Source organism: Montipora capricornis, unplaced genomic scaffold (assembly GCF_036669925.1).
Source record: "Montipora capricornis isolate CH-2021 unplaced genomic scaffold, ASM3666992v2 scaffold_53, whole genome shotgun sequence".
Classification (NCBI taxonomy): Eukaryota; Metazoa; Cnidaria; class Anthozoa; order Scleractinia; family Acroporidae; genus Montipora; species Montipora capricornis.
This window is the reverse complement of record NW_027180250.1, coordinates 27,126-47,500: the sequence shown is the minus strand read 5'-3', so window position 1 is coordinate 47,500 and position 20,375 is coordinate 27,126. Positions and strand designations below refer to the sequence as shown.

The 20,375-nt window shown below is 41.2% G+C and overlaps 3 non-coding genes and 1 pseudogene across 3 annotated transcripts; all 4 read left to right on the top strand.

Annotated features, from left to right (window-relative positions):
- Positions 1-4,921: 4,921 nt before the first annotated feature.
- LOC138036883 (uncharacterized) lies at positions 4,922-13,770 on the top strand (annotated as a pseudogene).
- Positions 13,771-15,732: 1,962 nt separating this feature from the next.
- Trnak-uuu (transfer RNA lysine (anticodon UUU)) lies at positions 15,733-15,805 on the top strand. Its single transcript has one exon. It is a non-coding gene; the product is annotated as a tRNA-Lys (tRNA).
- A 2,025-nt stretch (positions 15,806-17,830) lies between these two features.
- Positions 17,831-17,903, top strand: Trnak-uuu (transfer RNA lysine (anticodon UUU)). The gene has a single exon. It is a non-coding gene; the product is annotated as a tRNA-Lys (tRNA).
- Positions 17,904-19,920: 2,017 nt separating this feature from the next.
- Positions 19,921-19,993, top strand: Trnak-uuu (transfer RNA lysine (anticodon UUU)). Its single transcript has one exon. It is a non-coding gene; the product is annotated as a tRNA-Lys (tRNA).
- The last annotated feature ends 382 nt before the right edge of the window (positions 19,994-20,375 follow it).

Below are 20,375 nucleotides of genomic sequence, written 5' to 3'. Positions count from 1 at the left end.
CACTTGCATGCAATCACCTTCACTCGCATGCACTCACCTTCACTTGTATGCACTTTCCTTCACTTCTATGCACTCACGTTCACTTGCATGCACTTACCTTCACTTGTATGCACTTACCTTTACTTCTATGCATTCTACTACTACTACTACTTTTACTACTACTACTACTACTACTACTACTACTACTACTACTACTACTACTACTACTAATAATAATAATAATAATAATAATAATAATAATAATAATAATAATAATAATAATAATAATAATAATAATAATAATAATAATAATAATAATCAACTTTCCTAATGTACCTCTTAAGCGAGTCCCGAGTTTCGGTCAATTTTAACTGTCTTGGCAACTTTGACCAAATTAGAGGGCCGGTATATTTTATTGAATTGCTACCAAATCTTTGTAATTCGAAGTCACTAGTCCGTGAGTCATACTGAGCGTTGTTTAAATTAAATAAGTCAGAAATATTCTCAGGTATGAGACTGCGCTTAACTTTAAAAATCAACTTTGCAATGTCTGGTGGACGCCTATTGTACAACGTTGGTAGTTTAGCGCGGTCTAGCAAGTTATTGATAGGACGCTGATCTTGTTTGGTACACCGCTCTAAGCCCTCGTTCCTGAATCCGCTGGAGCTTTCTCCGATCCGATGCATTGTAAAAGTTCCAGACTAGATGGCAATAGGCCAGATGGGGCAGAATCGATTACTTATAAAGAGACAGTTCAAAATCACAAGGTATCAAATAACGTAGCCGCACAAAGACCCCTCCTATTTGACTGGCCTTGGAGCACAGATCACTTATATGTCTGGTAAAATTCAGTTATTCATCGATTTGGGCTTTTAAGAGCTTTATTTCACCCATTCTCTAAATAACATGTCGATCTACTGATATATCTTGATTATCATTTTCAGAGTTTGCATTGTGCTCTTTAAAAACCATGGCAACCAAGTCACATGATGCTAAACTTATGCTCAGCATCATGCTAGCACAATCCCTAACACCCTACCCTGCTTCGCCCTTTTTTCGGTTGGAGATCAATTTCCCACCTAAGTGGAGGAAAATATTCACAAGAACAGTCTTCATAACTACATTTTGTTCTGACCCTAGCATGCAGCACGACCTCGGTGTTTTGGGAGTTTTTCAATTAATGGATTATTTATACCACCCCAAACTGTGGCTGAATAATGGATTATAAATCGTTCTGGCATTGATTTCAGACAAAGAGGAAAGGAATTTTAAAAGCATGAATATATTAAGCACACTGCCTACATATGCATAAATGGCCCCAATTGATGGTACTCTAAAGCGTGATTAAAGTAATGGTTGTTCCCTTGTTTCCGTTACTTCTGTTACGTTAAATACTCTTTCAAATCGCCTTCTACGTAGATCGAAAGTAATGCTTGAAACGTCACATCTTACGGTGTCTTATTGTAGTTAAGCTATATTTTACGAAAAGTAACAACCTTTTAAGTGGGCAGTTACTTTCGTAGAGGCCAATACTATGGAGGGAATATTTTTGAATTGCAAGGGAAGGTGAGTGCATCCAGTAAAGATCAGTGCACAAAAGCGCAGGTGAGTGCGAAAAACTGAAGTTGAGTGCGTACAAGTGAAAGTGAGTGCATACAAGTGAAGCTGACTGCATACAAGTAAAGATGCTTGCATACTAGTGAAGGTGAGTGCGTACAAGCGAAAGTGAGTGCGTACAAGTGAATATAAGGGCATACAAGTGCAGGTGAGTGCATACAAGTGAAAGTGAGCGCATACAAGTGAATGTAAGTGCATGCAAGTGAAGGGAAGTGCAGGTGGGTGCGTACAAGTGAATGTAAACGCATACAAGTGAAGGTGAGTGCGTACACGTGTATGTAAGTGCATACAAGTGAAGGTGAGTGAATACAAGTGAAGGTCAGTGCATACAAGCAAACGTAAGTGCATACAAGTGAAGGTGAGTGCATACAAGTGAAGGGAAGTGCATGCAAGTGAAGGTGAGTGCGTTCAAGTGAAGGAAAGTGCGTTAAAGTGAAGGTGAGTGGATACAAGTGAACGTAAGTGCATACAAGTGAAGATAAGTCCGTTCAAGTGAAGGTGAGTGCGTACAGGTGAAGGTGAGTGCGTACAAGTAAAGGAAAGTGCATACAAGTGAAGGTGAGTGCATACGAGTAAAGGGGAGTGCGTTCAAGTGAAGGAAAGTTCATAAAAGTGAAGGAAAGTGCATACAAGTGAAGGTGAGTGTGTACCAGTGAAGGTGAGTGCGTTCAAGTGAAGGTAAGTGCATAAAAGTGAAGGTGAGTGCGTTCAAGTGAAGGCAAGTGCATAAAAGTGAAGGTGAGTGCGTTCAAGTGAAGGTAAGTGCATACAAAAGAAGGTGAGTGCATAGAAGTGAAGGTGAGTGCATGCAAGTGAACGTGAGTGCATTCAAGTAAAGGTGGTGGCATACAAGTGAAGGGAAGTGCATGGAAGTGAAGGTGAGTGCGTACAAGTTAAGGAAAGCGCATAAAAGTGAAGGTGAGTGCGTTCAAGTGAAGGTGAGTGGATACAAGTAAATGTAAGTGCATGCAAGTGAAGCTGAGTGGATACAAGTGAAGGTAAGTGCATAAAAGTGAAGGTGAGTGCGTTCAAGTGAAGGTTAGTGCATAAAAGTGAAGGTGAGTGCGTACAAGTAAAGGAAAGTGCATGAAAGTGAAGGTGAGTGCGTACAAGTGAAGGAAAGTGCATGAAAGTGAAGGTGAGTGCGTACAAGTGAAGGTGAGTGCATACAAGTGAAGGTGAGTGCGTGCAAGTGAAGGTGAGTGCGTACAAGTGAATTTAAGTGCATACAAATGAAGGTGAGTGCGTGCAAGTGAAAGTGAGTGCGTACAAGTGAAGGCAAGTGCATACAAGTGAAGGGAAGTGCAGGCAAGTGAAGGTGAGTGCATGCAAGTGAATGTAAGTGCATACAAGTGAAGGTGAGTGCGTGCAAGTGAAGGTGAGTGCGTACAAGTGAAGGGAAGTGCAGGCAAGTGAAGGTGAGTGCATACACGTGAATGTAAGTGCATACAAATGAAGGTGAGTGCGTGCAAGTGAAGGGAAGTGCAGGGAAGTGAAGGTGAGTGCGTGCAAGTGAAGGTGAGTGCGTACAAGTGAAGAAAAGCGCATACAAGTGAAGGTGAGTGCGTTCAAGTGAAGGAAAGTTCATAAAAGTGAAGGAAAGTGCATACAAGTGAAGGTGAGTGCGTACCAGTGAAGGTGAGTGCGTACAAGTGAAGGCAAGTGCATAAAAGTGAAGGTGAGTGCGTTCAAGTGAAGGTAAGTGCATAAAAGTGAAGGTGAGTGCGTTCAAGTGAAGGCAAGTGCATAAAAGTGAAGGTGAGTGCGTTCAAGTGAAGGTAAGTGCATAAAAGTGAAGGGAAGTGAATGCAAGTGAAGGTGAGTGGATACAAGTGAATGTAAGTGCATGCAAGGGAAGGTGAGTGGATACAAGTGAAGGTAAGTGCATGAAAGGTGAGTGCGTTCAAGTGAAGGTTAGTGCATAAAAGTGAAGGTGAGTGCGTACAAGTGAAGGAAAGTGCATGAAAGTGAAGGTGAGTGCGTACAAGTGAAGGAAAGTGCATGAAAGTGAAGGTGAGTGCGTTCAAGTGAAGGTTAGTGCATAAAAGTGAAGGTGAGTGCGTACAAGTGAAGGAAAGTGCATGAAAGTGAAGGTGAGTGCGTACAAGTGAAGGAAAGTGCATAAAAGTGAAGGTGAGTGCGTTCAAGTATAAAAGTGAAGGGAAGTGTATGCAAGTGAAGGTGAGTGGATACAAGTGAATGTAAGTGCATGCAAGGGAAGGTGAGTGGATACAAGTGAAGGTAAGTGCATAAAAGTGAAGGTGAGTGCGTTCAAGTGAAGGTTAGTGCATAAAAGTGAAGGTGAGTGCGTACAAGTGAAGGAAAGTGCATGAAAGTGAAGGTGAGTGCGTACAAGTGAAGGAAAGTGCATAAAAGTGAAGGTGAGTGCGTTCAAGTGAAGGTAAGTGCATGCAAGTGAAGGTGAGTGCATACAAGTGAAGGTAAGTGCATGCAAGTGAAGGTGAGTGCGTACAAGTGAAGGTGAGTGCGTACAAGTGAAGGTAAGTGCATACAAGTGAAGGTGAGTGCGTACAAGTGAAGGTAAGTGCATAAAAGTGAAGGTTAGTGCGTTAAAGTGAAGGTTAGTGCATAAAAGTGAAGGTGAGTGCGTTCAAGTGAAGGTGAGTGCATACAAGTGAAGGAAAGTGCATGAAAGTGAAGGTGAGTGCGTACAAGTGAAGGTAAGTGCATAAAAGTGAAGGTGAGTGCGTACAAGTGAAGGTTAGTGCATAAAAGTGAAGGTGAGTGCGTACAAGTGAAGGTTAGTGCATGAAAGTGAAGGTGAGTGCGTACAAGTGAAGGGAAGTGCATGAAAGTGAAGGTGAGTGCGTACAAGTGAAGGTTAGTGCATAAAAGTGAAGGTGAGTGCGTACAAGTGAAGGGAAGTGCATGAAAGTGAAGGTGAGTGCGTACAAGTGAAGGGAAGTGCATGAAAGTGAAGGTGAGTGCGTACAAGTGAAGGAAAGTGCATAAAAGTGAAGGTGAGTGCGTACAAGTGAAGGTTAGTGCATAAAAGTGAAGGTGAGTGCGTACAAGTGAAGGGAAGTGCATGAAAGTGAAGGTGAGTGCGTACAAGTGAAGGGAAGTGCATAAAAGTGAAGGTGAGTGCGTACAAGTGAAGGAAAGTGCATGAAAGTGAAGGTGAGTGCGTACAAGTGAAGGTGAGTGCATACAAGTGAATGTGAGTGCGTACAAGTGAAGGAAAGTGCGTACAAGTGAATGTGATTGTAGGTGAGTACATGTCGTTACTATATATGGTAAAAACGTATATAGTGCTCTATATGCATGCTAGCATGCAGTTCTTACCCTGAGAAGTAGTCACGTTGCTGAGCATCGGCTTAACGAACACAACGAAGGAAGCAAAGTATCGTGAACATTTGTAAATTCCCCATCAAAACGAAGATGTCTACCCGAGAAAACTGGCAAACAAAGAGGCCCACAGTCCGAGAAAGGACCATGTTTATGCTGAACAACGATCTTTTCAGCGATGTGAAGTTCGTGGTTCGTAAATCTGACAGCGATGGCGAAAGTGAAAGCAAGCAAGTCATTCCAGCTCACAAGTTTTTGCTGTCGATTGGTAGTCCTGTGTTTGAAGCTATGTTTTACGGTGAGCTAGCCGAAACAAGTGGCTCCATTGAACTGCCTGACTGTAAATACAACAGTTTGTTGGAGTTGTTTCGTTTCATGTACAGTGATGACGTGAATTTAAGCGGAAGCAATGTTATGGAGGTCTTTTATTTGGCGAAGAAGTACATGGTGCCTTCACTGGTTAATAAATGCAGCGAATATGTGCAAAATAATTTACGCCCACCAAATGTCCTCAGCATCCTTCCATTGGCTGAAAAGTACGATGACAAAGCCTTGGTAGATCGATGTTGGAAAGTGATCGACACACAGTCGGAAGCAGTCGTGACGTCAGATGGGTTTGCGACAATTCAACGCTCCTTGCTTGAGGCAATCATCTCAAGAGATACCCTTACCATGAAAGAGATCGACCTGTTTAAAGCTGTTGACTTGTGGGCGACAAAGCAATGCAAAAAGCAAGGTTTAAAAGCAAATGGTGAAGCAAAAAGAGGGATTCTTGGGGAAGCAGTAGTTAAAAAAATCCGCTTTCCCTTGATGAAGGAAGAAGAATTTGCAACCATTGTTCTTGATGCAAAAATCCTAACTCCAGACGAAGTAATCAACCTCGTAAAGTTCTTCAATTCAGCTTTGAAGGCCACCCCAGTGGGATTTCCAGAGACAAAGCGGTCATGTTTATCCCCTGTGTTTTGGACTGTGACTAAAAGTGGGACGTGGGGACGTGGGGACGTGGGGACTCGGGGACGTGGGGACGTGGGGACGTCGGGACGTGGGGACTCGGGGACTTGAGGACTCGGGGACGTGGGGACGTGGGGACTGGGGGACGTGGGGACGTGGGGACTCGTAGACTCGGGGAATAGGAATAGAATAGGATAACTTTATTTAGACACGGTAAACTCATCAGTCGCAACTATAAAAATCTAATTAATTACCAGAATTATTACAAATTATACAACGACTACAATTACATTATTCAAAATTGTTCTAAGTAATCAATAAATATAACTATAATATGAGTGCAGTTTATAGAATTGTAGATTAACTTGATGAAAAGAAACGCTCGCAGCCAGCCCGGAACGCTCTAAGGGAGTCAGCCTGCCTCAATTCGATTGGTAAATTATTCCAAAGAAATGCTCCAGCTTGAGAAACGAATAAAAAACACAATTTATTTGAGTAACAATTATTTCTACGGCGCGAGATTTGAATGAATCTCTCTGAGAATGAAGCGCGTTAAAAGCGCGAGAACTCGGCCAGTCCAATTGTTGAAGAAGTTGATTATTAAAATGCTTTGCAAAACTTTTGCTTGCGCAGAACGAAGCACATTAAAAGCCGTGAGAACTAAACTAGTGCGATTGTTGAAGCAGTGATTTTATTACCTTTCTGCGTTGATATTCGATCAACTCGGTCGGAGTATGCTCCGCAAACAAAACTTTCTCTCATCCCTCACCCCAGCGTTGTTGGTTTCGTCGTCCCAATTATAACTCTGTCCCTCCCCCAGGGTGCAAATTACTCATAATTCGGTCTCGCCGAAGATTCAAGTCTCCCGCGTGAATAGAAATCGGCAATTTTGAATTTCGCTCGCGTGTTTAAAGTCATTGTTTTAGCCTAAATCGTTTTTGACCATACACGGTCAAAAACGATCAACTATAACAATACCTATTGTTCACGAATTTGAGCCGCTTTTCTTGATACGAGCTATTTTTCATATAGTTTGTGGGTGGCTGTGGGATAGCTAACTGAATAGAGGGTAATGTGAAGTGCTAGATTTCTATCCTATAAGAACCATGTGAGCGTTAGCCCTACTGATGGAAATGGGCCCACACAAGGGCAGAGAAAAACTGAGCTACAAGGTCAGACAGGAGCAGGCCGTGGGAACTGAAGATGTTAAAGTCACGGCAATGAACATGTACAAGTACAAGAAAGGATTACGTTTTTGCAAACGTTGGCCGTGCAGCACCCTGGTCAGAGTTTTTCTCTGTCCTTGTGTGGGCCCATTTCCATTAGTAAGGCTAACGCTCACATGGTTCATATGGGATAGAAATCTAGCACTTCACATTACCCTCTATTCAGTTAACTCTGTTTAAAATATAAGTGCTACACGGCCAACGTTTGTATAAACGTAACCTTTCCTTGTGGGATAGCTAGTTTGCCCTCTGTGTCCCTTAAGGAGTAACTGGAGACGCTACTGCAGTCAACAAATTTAGAACTAAGGTAATCGAGAGTAAGACCATTAAGCGACTTATAAACCATCACAGCCTTATGGATTGTTCGTTGAGAATCAAGTTTTATCCATCCAAGTTTTTGGATAAGGTTATCAGCGTTGGCATCATAGTTCGAGTAAGTGAGTATACGCGCAGCGCGATTTTGAAGTTTTGTAAGTTTACTGGCTAGGGTTTTGCCGCATCATCCCCAGACAGAATCGCAGTAATCAAAGTGAGGCTGTACTAAAGACATGAAGATTGATCGGAGAGTCTCATGTGGAACGAAAGACCTCACTCTCTTCAATGCTACAATACCAGACGCGATTTTCTTACATAAAGTCTCAACATGAACATTCCAAGATAAAGTCTGATCAATATGAACACCTAGAGATTTCGTAGAGGTAACTTGAAACGGTTGTGAAACGTGCTTAGCCTTTGCCTCGATCCGATCAACATAAACTCAGTTTTAGATGCGTTAAGAGTAAGCTTGTTAGCAGTTAGCCATTTTTCAACTCTAGCAAGATCCTCATTTCAAACAGTCTTAATACTTTAGGTGTTATTACTAGCAAACTGGGTTATATGTGTGTCGTCAGCATACATTCGCGGTTCAGAATTTAATAGACAGTTAGGTAAGTCGTTAATATAGTAGAAAAAGGAGTGGACCCAGAATTGTACCTTGAGGTATACCACAAGTAAGGAAATGGTCCCCAGAGAGAGAACCATTTATAAAACATAGTTGCCTGCGGCAGCCCAAGTATGATCTAAACCAATTGTATGAAGTGTCACTGACACCATATATGCAAGTTTGGACAAAAGAATATCGTGATCGACGGTGTCAAAAGCTTTCTTTAAATCCAAGAAAACGACTGCGTTTACATTACCCTGGTCAATGTTGTAAGCCCAACTATTGATAGCTTCACGTAATGCAGTGACAGTGGAATGAAGAGGTCGAAATCCCGATTGGTGTCTTGAGATGAGTTTGTGTATAGCCTGCGAGCAGGCCCTCCGAGGGACTGGGGTTGGGGGTAGAATGAGAGGCTCTCCTTCTCTCCCACCGAGGAGAGAGAGCCTGCTCCCAGGCTAGTTTGTGTATAGTAAGGTAATTATAGAGTTGATCATAAATAATTCTCTCAAAGACTTTAGCTACAACTGGGATTACTGAAATTGGGCGATAATTATTTAGATCTGAACGATTACCCTGTTTGAACAAGGGAACTTTCGAGAGTTTCCATTCATCAGGGAAAATGCCAGAAGCAATAGATTGATTAAAGATAGTACAGAGTGATTCGGCTATTAAATCAGCACATTCGCGCAAGAGATTTGCAGATATTTTGTCCAAACCAGTAGATTTTGATTCATATAATCTGGATAAAAGCAGAAGAACCTTGGAGACGCTGGTCGGTTTTAGTTCGAATGTGCAGTGACCAGTCTCAGCTAAATAATCCAAATGAGAAGAATTTTCCTCATTGGCATGAATATCATTTGCTAACTTAAGCCCAATGGAAGAAAAATGATCATTAAAGGCGTTAGACAGCTCATGAGAGTCATAAATACAATTGCCACATGGGAGCTTAAGTTCGTTTCTGACAATTTGTGTGATTTCCTAGACATAAGCTCATTGACAATCCGCCAAGTGTTACGTGGATCACCTTGGTACTCATTGAGGGCATGCTTATAGTGACATTCTTTCGCACGTTTGATTTCATTGTTTACTATATTGCGAAGTTTTTTGATTTACGCCAGTCCTCCGTATTACCAGAACGAGTGGCTTTTAACTTAAGAATATCTCTTGCATGCAAGCGCTTTTTGAGTTGCGAAGTAATCCAAGGTGATTTGCAAGGGCGAACACGTTTATTACGCAAGGGGGCATGCTTGTCAACACAACGAAGGAACAGTTTTTTCCAGGCTTCCCACATATCATTTGGGTTATCATAGTTACTTATGATCTGCCAATTTTGATGAGCAATATCGCTACGAAAATTGGATAAATTAAAGTTCTTAAATTTTCTATAGGTAACTGTATTATGGCCCCTCGATGGTAAATCTACAGAGAGCTTGCGATAAGCATAAATAAGGCTGTGATCGCTTATGCCTGTATGAGACACTCCAGAACATACAATTCTATCAGGACGGTTAGTAAAAACGAGGTCAATTAAAGTTGAAGAGGATTCAGTGCAACGAGTGGGATCAGTAATGAGCTGCTGCAGGCTGTAAACGTCAGCGATGCTAGAGAGTAGATTTGCGTTATGGTCCAATTGAGGAGCAGCTAAGTTGCAGTTCAGATCGCCCAAAACATAGAACTCAACATTCTCCGCGTCAATTTTACCTGTAAGCGATTCGAAATAACTAAAGATCTCAACTGAAGAGTCAGGCGGCCTATACCAGGTTACCACGAGAAGAGGCTTTGATCTCGGTTTTCGGATTTCTATACAAAGATTTTCCAGTTGGTGAATACTCAAATCAGATCGCAAAGAATAACTAATGTTCGAGCGGACAAAGAAACAAACACCACCGCCAAATAGGCCATTTGTTTTCCTGTCACGGCGAATAATTTCATAGCCAGGAATGTAAACATCACTGTCCTTAACCGAGTCGTCAAGCCTGGTCTCGTTAATTGATAGAACATCAACGGGTGTGTCTGCGAGCAAGATTCTCAGTTCGTCGATATGTTTCACCAAGCTGGTGACATTCAAATTAGCTAGTTTGAATCCACGACTGGAGGGTAAAATGGGAGAGACAAAATCATCAATCCGAGACTCACACTGCACTTCACAAGCACTAGAGATTCAAATATTATCAATATGAGTTAAAAAGTTACTGGATAAAATGCTCACCCCTTTTCTATTTAAATGAAGTCCACTCGCACTCGAAGAGTCAATGTTGATGCGAGGAAGGAAACCCCATCTTCGATTGGAGCAGAACCTTTTGAGCAACTTGTTAATTTCAGTAGCCTTTTTCCACAGTTCAACTTCCTTCCGGACACAAAACGCAGAAATAGAGACAAGAGTCCCCGGCGAGTATATACTCTCAGCAATATGTTGTGGTTTTTGGATCGACAGCAGGTCATTTGTACCGACATGTAGAATCAAGCTTTCTGGACATATCCTAGTTATTGGCTTTAGGTAATCTTCCATGTCAGATGTGGTTGCGCCAGAAAACGATTTTACTACAACCTTGTTGGATCTAGAAAGTTTCCATCCTCGTACATTTTGCACTATGCTGTCGGTACAAACAACTGTGACAGGTTTTCTATCCGCTCTGGCAAAATGGCTCCTCGTGTGAACTCGGGGATGTGGGGACGCATTTTTACCATTTGTTTAACTTTTCATCATATTTCACAAAATCTTCGTCTGTTGATCGTAACTGCGTTTTATTACACATAACATGAGAATTTTATTCCATAAAGCTCATTTGTACAAATCTATACGCTTTATTTTCACATGTGAAAAAGACCTATACAGCCAATCAGAATGGCGTACAGCTATTTCACATGTGAAAGTATAACCAATCAGCGATAGCGTAAAGGCGTTTCCATGCCAATCACTCGTGCATCTCGTGCAAATCGTGCAAATCGTGCAAATCGTACTTTGTTATTGAATTAAATTAAATTTGCATTTGGTTCTATTGTTAGTGAGTTTTTGTTTCTAATTCGCGTTCAGAAAACTATTTTAATGAAAATTCTCATGTTATGTGTAATAAAGAGTTTACGACATAGAAAGTGCTTTGTACGGGGTTTTATTCACTCGTTGTTTGTGTCAAAAACCCTCACTCGCTCGTTCCTCGCTCGTTCGGGTTTTTGACACAAACAACTCGTGCATAAAACCCCGTACGCCGCACTTTCTATGAAGTAAACTATTTGTACCCCGGTTTAAGTTCCTCGTTTGTATGATGTGAAACAGAGATCTAGTAAATATATATAGTATAGTTTATTACTCGTCTTCATAAAAAGGTGACTTTCATTATACTACTATCAAGTTACATAGTGGAGTAATTAGGTAAAACGAAGGGACAATTTTTTTTTTTGCATTAAGTCCTTATTTGACATAGGCAATATAAACGAAACGTTGGTATGACCATTTCTCAGATCATTTTACAATTCCCCAAATATATCGAGGCTTGAACATTTAAAAGTACTTCCACTCTGCATCCTAACCTTTTTATTTTAAATTATGCATTTCACTCGTAGTTGTCTGTCACGTCACATTTCTTGACTGAAGACGTCATAACGCTTGTTTTTGAGATTGGGGGAACGTTTACCCTAAAAAATTCCGACAAAGTTTTGCTTGAAACTGCTTAAAACTACCATTAACGTATAATATTATCTATCAATGTGATATCGTTCATTTTTATTGTGACCTCTACGTGATTTGACCTTTTTTTTCTTTTAATTTTGATTTACCGTTGCCATTAAGATGGGCATATGATTAAAAGGCAGAGTGATAAAGCCTCGATAGGAGTACTACAGCAAGGTATCTTGATATAAGATGACTTTTCCATCCTCGTTTCCGATAAAATATTTCAATTGTTTTTAGCCGTTAAAAATCACGTGACACATTTCAGATGAAAGAGGGAGTAGAAAGCAAAGTATGCAGATTTCAAGTTAACGTCGATTGGATAAATGTTTCCTCGTAAAACAAAAATATGCCAACTTATGAGCTTGGTCAAGCCTTAACACACAGAAGAAGAGATATTTAGCTTCTGGCCCGGGGGCGGTACTTTAGGAATTTCTGGGTGGGGGATGTGCCGCTAGGACCTTGGAACCCTTAGCCTAAACTAGAGCTAGTTCAGGTGAATTTTGTTAACCCGTATCAGAGTAAACTCCGAAAACCCTCCCTATCCTAGGGTAACTGTTTTTCAGACACTACTGAGGTCACTAGCACAGTCTAGCCAAAGCAAAACCTATACCACAATCATTTCTCTCTCAAAAAATGATTTATTTATGCTTGAAGGCAGTAGTTTCTAAAGAAACTGTGGTGCTGTGTCGGTGGAGAAGTAGTATACAAAAATTTGGTTTTATCAACTTTCCTTAGTCTAGATAAAATCTTCAACCAACTGGTCAGTTCCGTGAAAAATTATATCCAATTCTAGAAACAAACTCTCTGATTTATGTATCCTATCCTAGGGTAAAGTGCTTGAAAACCATACCCTTCACAGCGGCACATACCTATATATCTCGTATATGGCAGTACCCCTCCCTCTCCCCTCCCAGGGGGCTTGTCCCCCTGTGATGACGAACATATTCGACAACATCAACGGTGACAACCCGAATTTTTCATCAAAGGTAACAAATTGAACAAGCGCCAGGAAAGATGCAGTCAAAATGCCGCCAACAAGGACATTGGCACGATATTTAAACTTGAGTTACAGAGAAGTCATAAGTTTTTGTACAACAACAACAACAAACGCTGCAACGTGAAATTTCAGCTGCAGTGTCAGCAATGGGCCATTAGGTCTTCAGCTTTGTTTCACAGTCGAGCTCTGTGACGGGTGGCGAGATTGACTTTTCGAGAATCCAATTTTTGAATTTCGCTGTGTATTTAGCTGGTACTTCAAAAGCATACAGATGATCATTTTTGCAAAATAACACAAGCAATTCAACTTTCTTGTGGATGTGCTCCCATTTCTGAAATTCTGTACTTCGAAAATGTGTCACCGCGTCCCCACGTCCCCGAGTCCCCACGTCCCAAGTTCCACGTCCCCGTCTCACTTTTAGTCACAGCCTTTGTTTTGTTTCGCACGTGTGATAGATTTAACAACGTAGAAGACATTCTACTTTGGGACTACAGAGGAACATCAAAGGACTGCCTTATTTTTAGCGTGAGCAACAACATCAAGTTGCATGGAATGTGTTTATTTGGCAGTGTGAACAACGACTACGGTGTTGAATTAAAGATTAAGGAATATCACAGCCTTTCCACGGTTAAACCAAGACGGGTATCTTTAGGTCACAGCAAATGGAATACAAAGATAGTATTTACTTTGGGTTTAAAATTGTTTTTAAGACACGCCACTGGACGTGAAAAAAAACACCGATTATCAAATCGAAGCAAAAATCTCCGGGCCACTCTCTTGCGGGGGATACAACGATTTTCTTTGGTTGACGTGTCTGGCGTGGAGTTTACATTTAAGCAAAGTGCGCAGGACAGTAACGGAACACGTCCTCCCAACGGTCAATTTCCCCGATTTCTGTTTTCTTTATAAGACTTTTGCTTGCTCCGCTCCATCAAACAGGCATTTAACAGCGTTTTCAAGTTATCAATTAGTAGTAAGAATGTACGCAATTGCCACAAGTCTAACCCTACACTGCGAGCAGTCTCTCTTTTGCTCTAAATCGTTGAAACGAACGAAATGGCTGAAACTGCGGGTCGCAAATACCGCGGGAGTTTGTTAGAGCAAAAAGAGAGACTGCAATGGTTTCATATTGCGTTTTAGAACCGCAGTGACAGACTGACAGCTCTCATCATCCTGCCTGCCATGCCCATTTGGAAAATATTCTCGCGGGAATCAATGAACGTTTTTTGCCGAAAATTTATAGGTAATGTTCGTGAAGCACTTTTATTTTGCGGGATTTAATGTTTGAGGTTTAATCCGCAAAGTGAAAGTCCCGCAAAGATATCATGCTACACGGTAAAGTGATGCGCGGTGATTCCACCCTAAAAGTAATACATGACTTGCGACAGATTGTGACGTGTGTAGAAAGTATATGAATCACGTTATGCATCTGCGTTCGACCTGCATGTGAAAACCGACAACTTGCTCTTGACTCTTAAAAAGCATACGGGAGGGCTGCAATCATAGACAAAACCGTTGAGAAGGTCAGTACTTTTGACGTCTCCTCATTGCTTCTGTCCCACCCCCCTATTCAATGTTGTGCAAAACTGAATGGTTTTAGTAGGAAATTGCTTTGTTAACGTCCAACATTGAATAGGGGGAGAGGGGGGCTATATAAGAGAAGGTGAACCTTTTTTTTTTGCGCTTTAACAGAAACAGGTTGAAGTACAGTTTTGGTGCAATTCATTTACACAACCTTCCCAACTACTTTTGTCTATGATTGTAGCTCTCCCTCAATGCCGTACAGGGAGGCGAGGTCGGTAGCAGAAAGCAGCGAAGAGCCAACTGCGTCCAAAAGCGATCGCACGGGCCGAAATCCCGGGATGACTCGTTTGGTACGACGCTCCAGCGCCATGTCTGGAGGTACTGCATTTTTCTCTTTTGTTCAAACATGCGTAAATGTTCAAGCTCTCCGGTAGCCTAGCCTACCAAAAAAATTAAGATGCTGGTTTTTACAAGGAATTGATATTTCAGTTGATTCTACAGGTATAAACGTAACGTAAGAACCGCGCGTGTCATGCCTTCTCGAGACAGAGGTGAGAGATGGTTTCATGCAGACTGGGATGCCTAAAATGCCCTGTTGTAAACATCAGTGGCGGTTCAGGTGTAAAGTTGTCTCTCTGGCCTTTCTGTGGCTGAATTCCAGGACCTACCGATACAATTTGGGCAAGTTTTGAAGGCTGAAATGTTCAATCGGTGCTGTATTTTGCTCTTAGGGCTGGGTGACCCGACACATAAAAAAATCCTTGAAAAAGCACGAGACTGGCTCAGGCTCATCAAATGGCTAACGCGCGGCCTGACATGAGGAAAAAGCAGTGAGAAGAATATTTCTAGCCAGAAACTAAGGAGTATACCCGGTGTGTGCTGTTAGCGTAGACTTTTGATTTCTAAATAAGTTTTTATTATACAAAATTCGTGACAAAGTAGAGGTTTTTTCGCTGTTATCCTCGTAGCAAAAAGCTGTCCTTCCGTAATTTCTTGTCAAAGAAACGGTTTAATGTAAATAAGGGAATACTGAGATTTATATTTGCAAATAACCTGTCCTCTCACCACTTCAGTCAAAATCTACATCTCTATGCAATAAGCACATTCAAAATCTTTTTATGCACGATCTTCGCGGAAATTACATAATCATTCTGTCTGTCCCTCAATAAACCTAAAACAACCAGTTATGGTACTATATTACTGTAATTCTATATACGTGCAGTCTCAAGCTATGATGATGCCTCCTTCAGTACTTTCATAAACTGTAGAAAAAGTTGCCATGGCAACGATGTAATTTCACAAGTGAAATTATAAATTAATGCTCAAATTTCGCGCCAAAATTAAGGAGTAATTTGTCATCCATGTTATTAATACTGAAATCTTGTTAATGTGCAATGAAATCGCGCAGTCCCTTTGCTTCCTTTGCAAGATAATTTGAGTCCAGAGTTCTATGAACATAACATTTCCCGTAGAAGCTGTGATAGCTGCGTTCTCAATCATTGATAAAAACTGCGCAACATTTTGTGTAACGTCGTGAGCCCGGTTAGCTCAGTCGGTAGAGCATCAGACTTTTAATCTGAGGGTCATGGGTTCAAGTCCCATATCGGGCGACTTTGTTTTAAGTTATTCTTTATTGATCGTACGAACAAAAATGAGAGTATTTATTTGAAGCACGGGCTATAGCTGAAAGAGGGAAATGATCGTAGCACTTACCTGGTTCGTAATCACTTCCACACGATCTCTTCTCTGAATTCACGCTTACCGTAAATTTTAAATTTCCTTTGAATTCACTATTATCGTGAAGGCTTAACAGGCAGAATAGTGATTTATCCGGTGGATAGCGTTATCCACCTTTTGAACAACCGGGCCCAGACAGTCTTAGTTCTTTTTCTTACGTACGTATCAGCTAAGTTGCGGAATGCGCTACCTGATTTTATCCGCGCCAGTGAGTTCACTGGTTTGAAAAGAGAATCCAGGGCCGCATTTTGTAATGCAGCTTTTCTGTTTAAGTAATATCTATTGAAATATTATGTATTTAGTCATGAATCTGTATATGCTATGTATTTTAGTTGTAAATGTAATGTCTCGAAGACATTGGCTCCTGTAGTTATTCTGAAATTCGAGATGAAATAAAGTTTATGCATGTAAGTATGTTACCTTCAGCAGTGCGCCTGCGTGCAGTTTGTAATCTGCGACTCCAGTGCTTACCATATGACAGATAAAATGACTTATCTCTTGAATATATAAGCGACTAAATCTTACGCTAAATTGTAATGACACGGGCGGTCTGGAGCTGTGAGTAGGCGTGGGATTTGTCTCATATGGTTTAGGGGCCGACATATCTCTCCCTCAATGCCGTACCGGGAGGCGAGGTCGGTAGCAGAAAGCAGCGAACGGCCAACTGCGTCCAAAAGCGATCGCACGGGCCGAAATCCCGGGATGACTCGTTTGGTACGACGCTCCAGCGCCATGTCTGGAGGTACTGCATTTTTCTCTTTTGTTGAAACATGCGTAAATGTTCAGGCTCTCCGATGGCCTAGCCTACCAAAAAAATTAAGATGCTGGTTTTTACAAGGAATTGATATTTCAGTTGATTCTACAGGTATAAACGTAACGTAAGAACCGCGCGTGTCTGGCCTTCTCGAGACAGAGGTGAGAGATGGTTTCATGCAGACTGGGACGCCTAAAATGCCCCGTTGTAAACATCAGTGGCGGTTCAGGAGTGAAGTTGTCTCTCTGGCCTTTCTGTGGCTAAATTCCAGGACCTACCGATACAATTTGGGCAAGTTTTACAAGCTAGAATCTTCAATCGGTGCTGTATTTTGCTCTTAGGGATGGGTGACCCGACACTTAAAAAAAAATCCTTGAAAAAGCACGAGACTGGCTCAGGCTCATCAAATGGCTAAAGCGCTGCCGGAGGAAAAAGTAGTGAGAAGAATATTTCTAGCCCGATACTAAGGAGTATACCTGGTGTGTGATGTTAACGTAGACTTTTGATTTCTGAACGAGTTTTTATTATAGAAAATTCGGGACAAACTAAAGCTTTTTTCGCTGTTATCCTCGTAGCAAAAAGCTGGCCTTCCGTAATTTCTTGTCAAAGAAACGGTTTAATGTAAATAAAGGAATACTGAGATTTATATTTGCAAATTACCTGTCCTCTCACAACTTCAGTCAAACTCTACATCTCTATGCAATAAACGCATTCAAAATCTTCTTATGCACGATCTTTGCGGAAATTACATGATCATTCTGTCTGTCCCTCAATAAATCTAAAAAAACCAGTTATGGCATTATATTACTGTAATTCTATATACGTGCAGTCTCAAGCTATGATGATGCCTCCTTCAGTACTTTCATAACCTGTAGAAAAAGTTGCCATGGCAACGATGTAATTTCACAAGTAAAATTATAAATTAATGATCAAATTCCGCGCCAAAATTAAGGAGTAATTTGTCATCCATGTTATTAATACTGAAATCTTGTTAATGTGCAATGAAATCGCGCAGTCCCTTTGCTTCCTTTGCAAGATAATTTGAGTCCAGAGTTCTATGAACATAACATTTCCCGTAGAAGCTGTGATAGCTGCGTTCTCAATCATTGATAAAAACATCGCAACATTTTGTGTAACGTCGTGAGCCCGGTTAGCTCAGTCGGTAGAGCATCAGACTTTTAATCTGAGGGTCATGGGTTCAAGTCCCATATCGGGCGACTTTGTTTTAAGTTATTCTTTATTGATCGTACGAGCAAAAATGAGAGTATTTATTTGAAGCACGGGCTATAGCTGAAAGAGGGAAATGATCGTAGCACTTACCTGGCTCGTAATCACTTCAACACCATCTCTTCCCTGAATTCACGATTACCGTGAATTTTAAATTTCCTTTAAATTCACCATTATCGTGAAGGCTTAACAGGCAGAATAGTGATTTATCCGGTGGATAGCGTTATCCACCTTTTGAACAACCGGGCCCAGACAGTCTTAGTTCTTTTTCTTACGTACGTATCAGCTAAGTTGCGGAATGCGCTACCTGATTTTATCCGTACCACTGAGTTCACTGGTTTTAAAAGAGAATCCAGGGCCGCATTTTGTAATGCAGCTTTTCTTTTTAAGTAATATATATTGAAATATTATGTATTTAGTCATGAATCTGTATATGCTATGTATTTTAGTTGTAAATGTAATGTCTCGAAGACATTGGCTCCTGTAGTTATTCTGAAATTCGAGATAAGAAGTTTATGCATGTAAGTATGTTACCTTCAGCAGTGCGCCTGCGTGCAGTTTGTAATCTGCGACTCCAGTGCTTACCATATGACAGATAAAATGACTTATCTCTTGAATATATAAGCGACTAAATCTTACGCTAAATTGTAATGACAAGGGCGGTCTGGAGCTGTGAGTAGGCGTGGGATTTGTCTCATATGGTTTAGGGGCCGACATATCTCTCCCTCAATGCCGTACCGGGAGGCGAGGTCGGTAGCAGAAAGCAGCGAAGGGCCAACTGCGTCCAAAAGCGATCGCACGGGCCGAAATCCCGGGATGACTCGTTTGGTACGACGCTCCAGCGCCATGTCTGGAGGTACTGCATTTTTCTCTTTTGTTGAAACATGCGTAAATGTTCAGGCTCTCCGATGGCCTAGCCTACCAAAAATATTAAGATGCTGGTTTTTACAAGGAATTGATATTTCAGTTGATTCTACAGGTATAAACGTAACGTAAGAACCGCGCGTGTCATGCCTTCTCGAGACAGAAGTGAGAGATGGTTTCATGCAGACTGGGACGCCTAAAATGCCCTGTTGTAAACATCACTGGCGGTTCAGGAGTGAAGTTGTCTCTCTGGCCTTTCTGTGGACGAATTCCAGGACCTACCGATACAATTTGGGCAAGTTTTGGAAGCTAAAATCTTCATTCGGTGCTGAATTTTGCTCTTAGGACCCGACACTTATAAAAGAATCCTTGAAAAAGCACGAGACTGGCTCAGGCTCATCAAATAGCTAAAGTGCGGCCGGAGGAAAAAGTAGTGAGAAGAATATTTCTAGCCAGATACTAAGGAGTATACCTGGTGTGTGATGTTAACGTAGACTTTTGATTTCTGAACAAGTTTTTATTATAGAAAATTCGGGACAAAGTAGAGGTTTTTTCGCTGTTATCTTCGTAGCAAAAAGCTGGTCTTCCGTAATTTCTTGTCAAAGAAACGGTTTAATGTAAATAAGGGAATACTGAGATTTATATTTGCAAATTACCTGTCCTCTCACCACTTCAGTCAAACTCTACATCTCTATGCAATAAGCGCATTCAAAATCTTCTTATGCACGATCTTCGCGGAAATTACATGATCATTCTGTCTGTCCCTCAATAAACCTAAAACAACCAGTTATGGTACTATATTACTGTAATTCTATATACGTGCAGTCTCAAGCTATGATGATGCCTCCATCAGTACTTTCATAAACTGTAGAAAAAGTTGCCATGGCAACGATGTAATTTCACAAGTGAAATTATAAATTAATGCTCAAATTTCGCGCCAAAATTAAGGAGTAATTTCTCATCCATGTTATTAATACTGAAATCTTGTTAATGTGCAATGAAATCGCGGCGCAGTCTCTTTGCTTCTTTTGCAAGATAATTTGAGTCCAGAGTTCTATGAACATAACATTTCCCGTAGAAGCTGTGATAGCTGCGTTCTCAATCATTCATAAAAACTGCGCAACATTTTGTGTAACGTCGTGAGCCCGGTTAGCTCAGTCGGTAGAGCATCAGACTTTTAATCTGAGGGTCATGGGTTCAAGTCCCATATCGGGCGACTTTGTTTTAAGTTATTCTTTATTGATCGTACGAGCAAAAATGAGAGTATTTATTTGAAGCACGGGCTATAGCTGAAAGAGGGAAATGATCGTAGCACTTATCTGGCTCGTAATCTCCTCAACACGATCTCTTCTCTGAATTCACGATTACCGTGAATTTTAAATTTGCTTTGAATTCACCATTATCGTGAAGGCTTAACTGCAGAATAGTGATTTATCCGGTGGATAGCGTTATCCACCTTTTGAACAACCGGGCCCAGACAGTCTTAGTTCTTTTTCTTACGTACGTATCAGCTAAGTTGCGGAATGCGCTACCTGATTTTATCCGTACCACTGAGTTCACTGGTTTTAAAAGAGAATCCAGGGCCGCATTTTGTAATG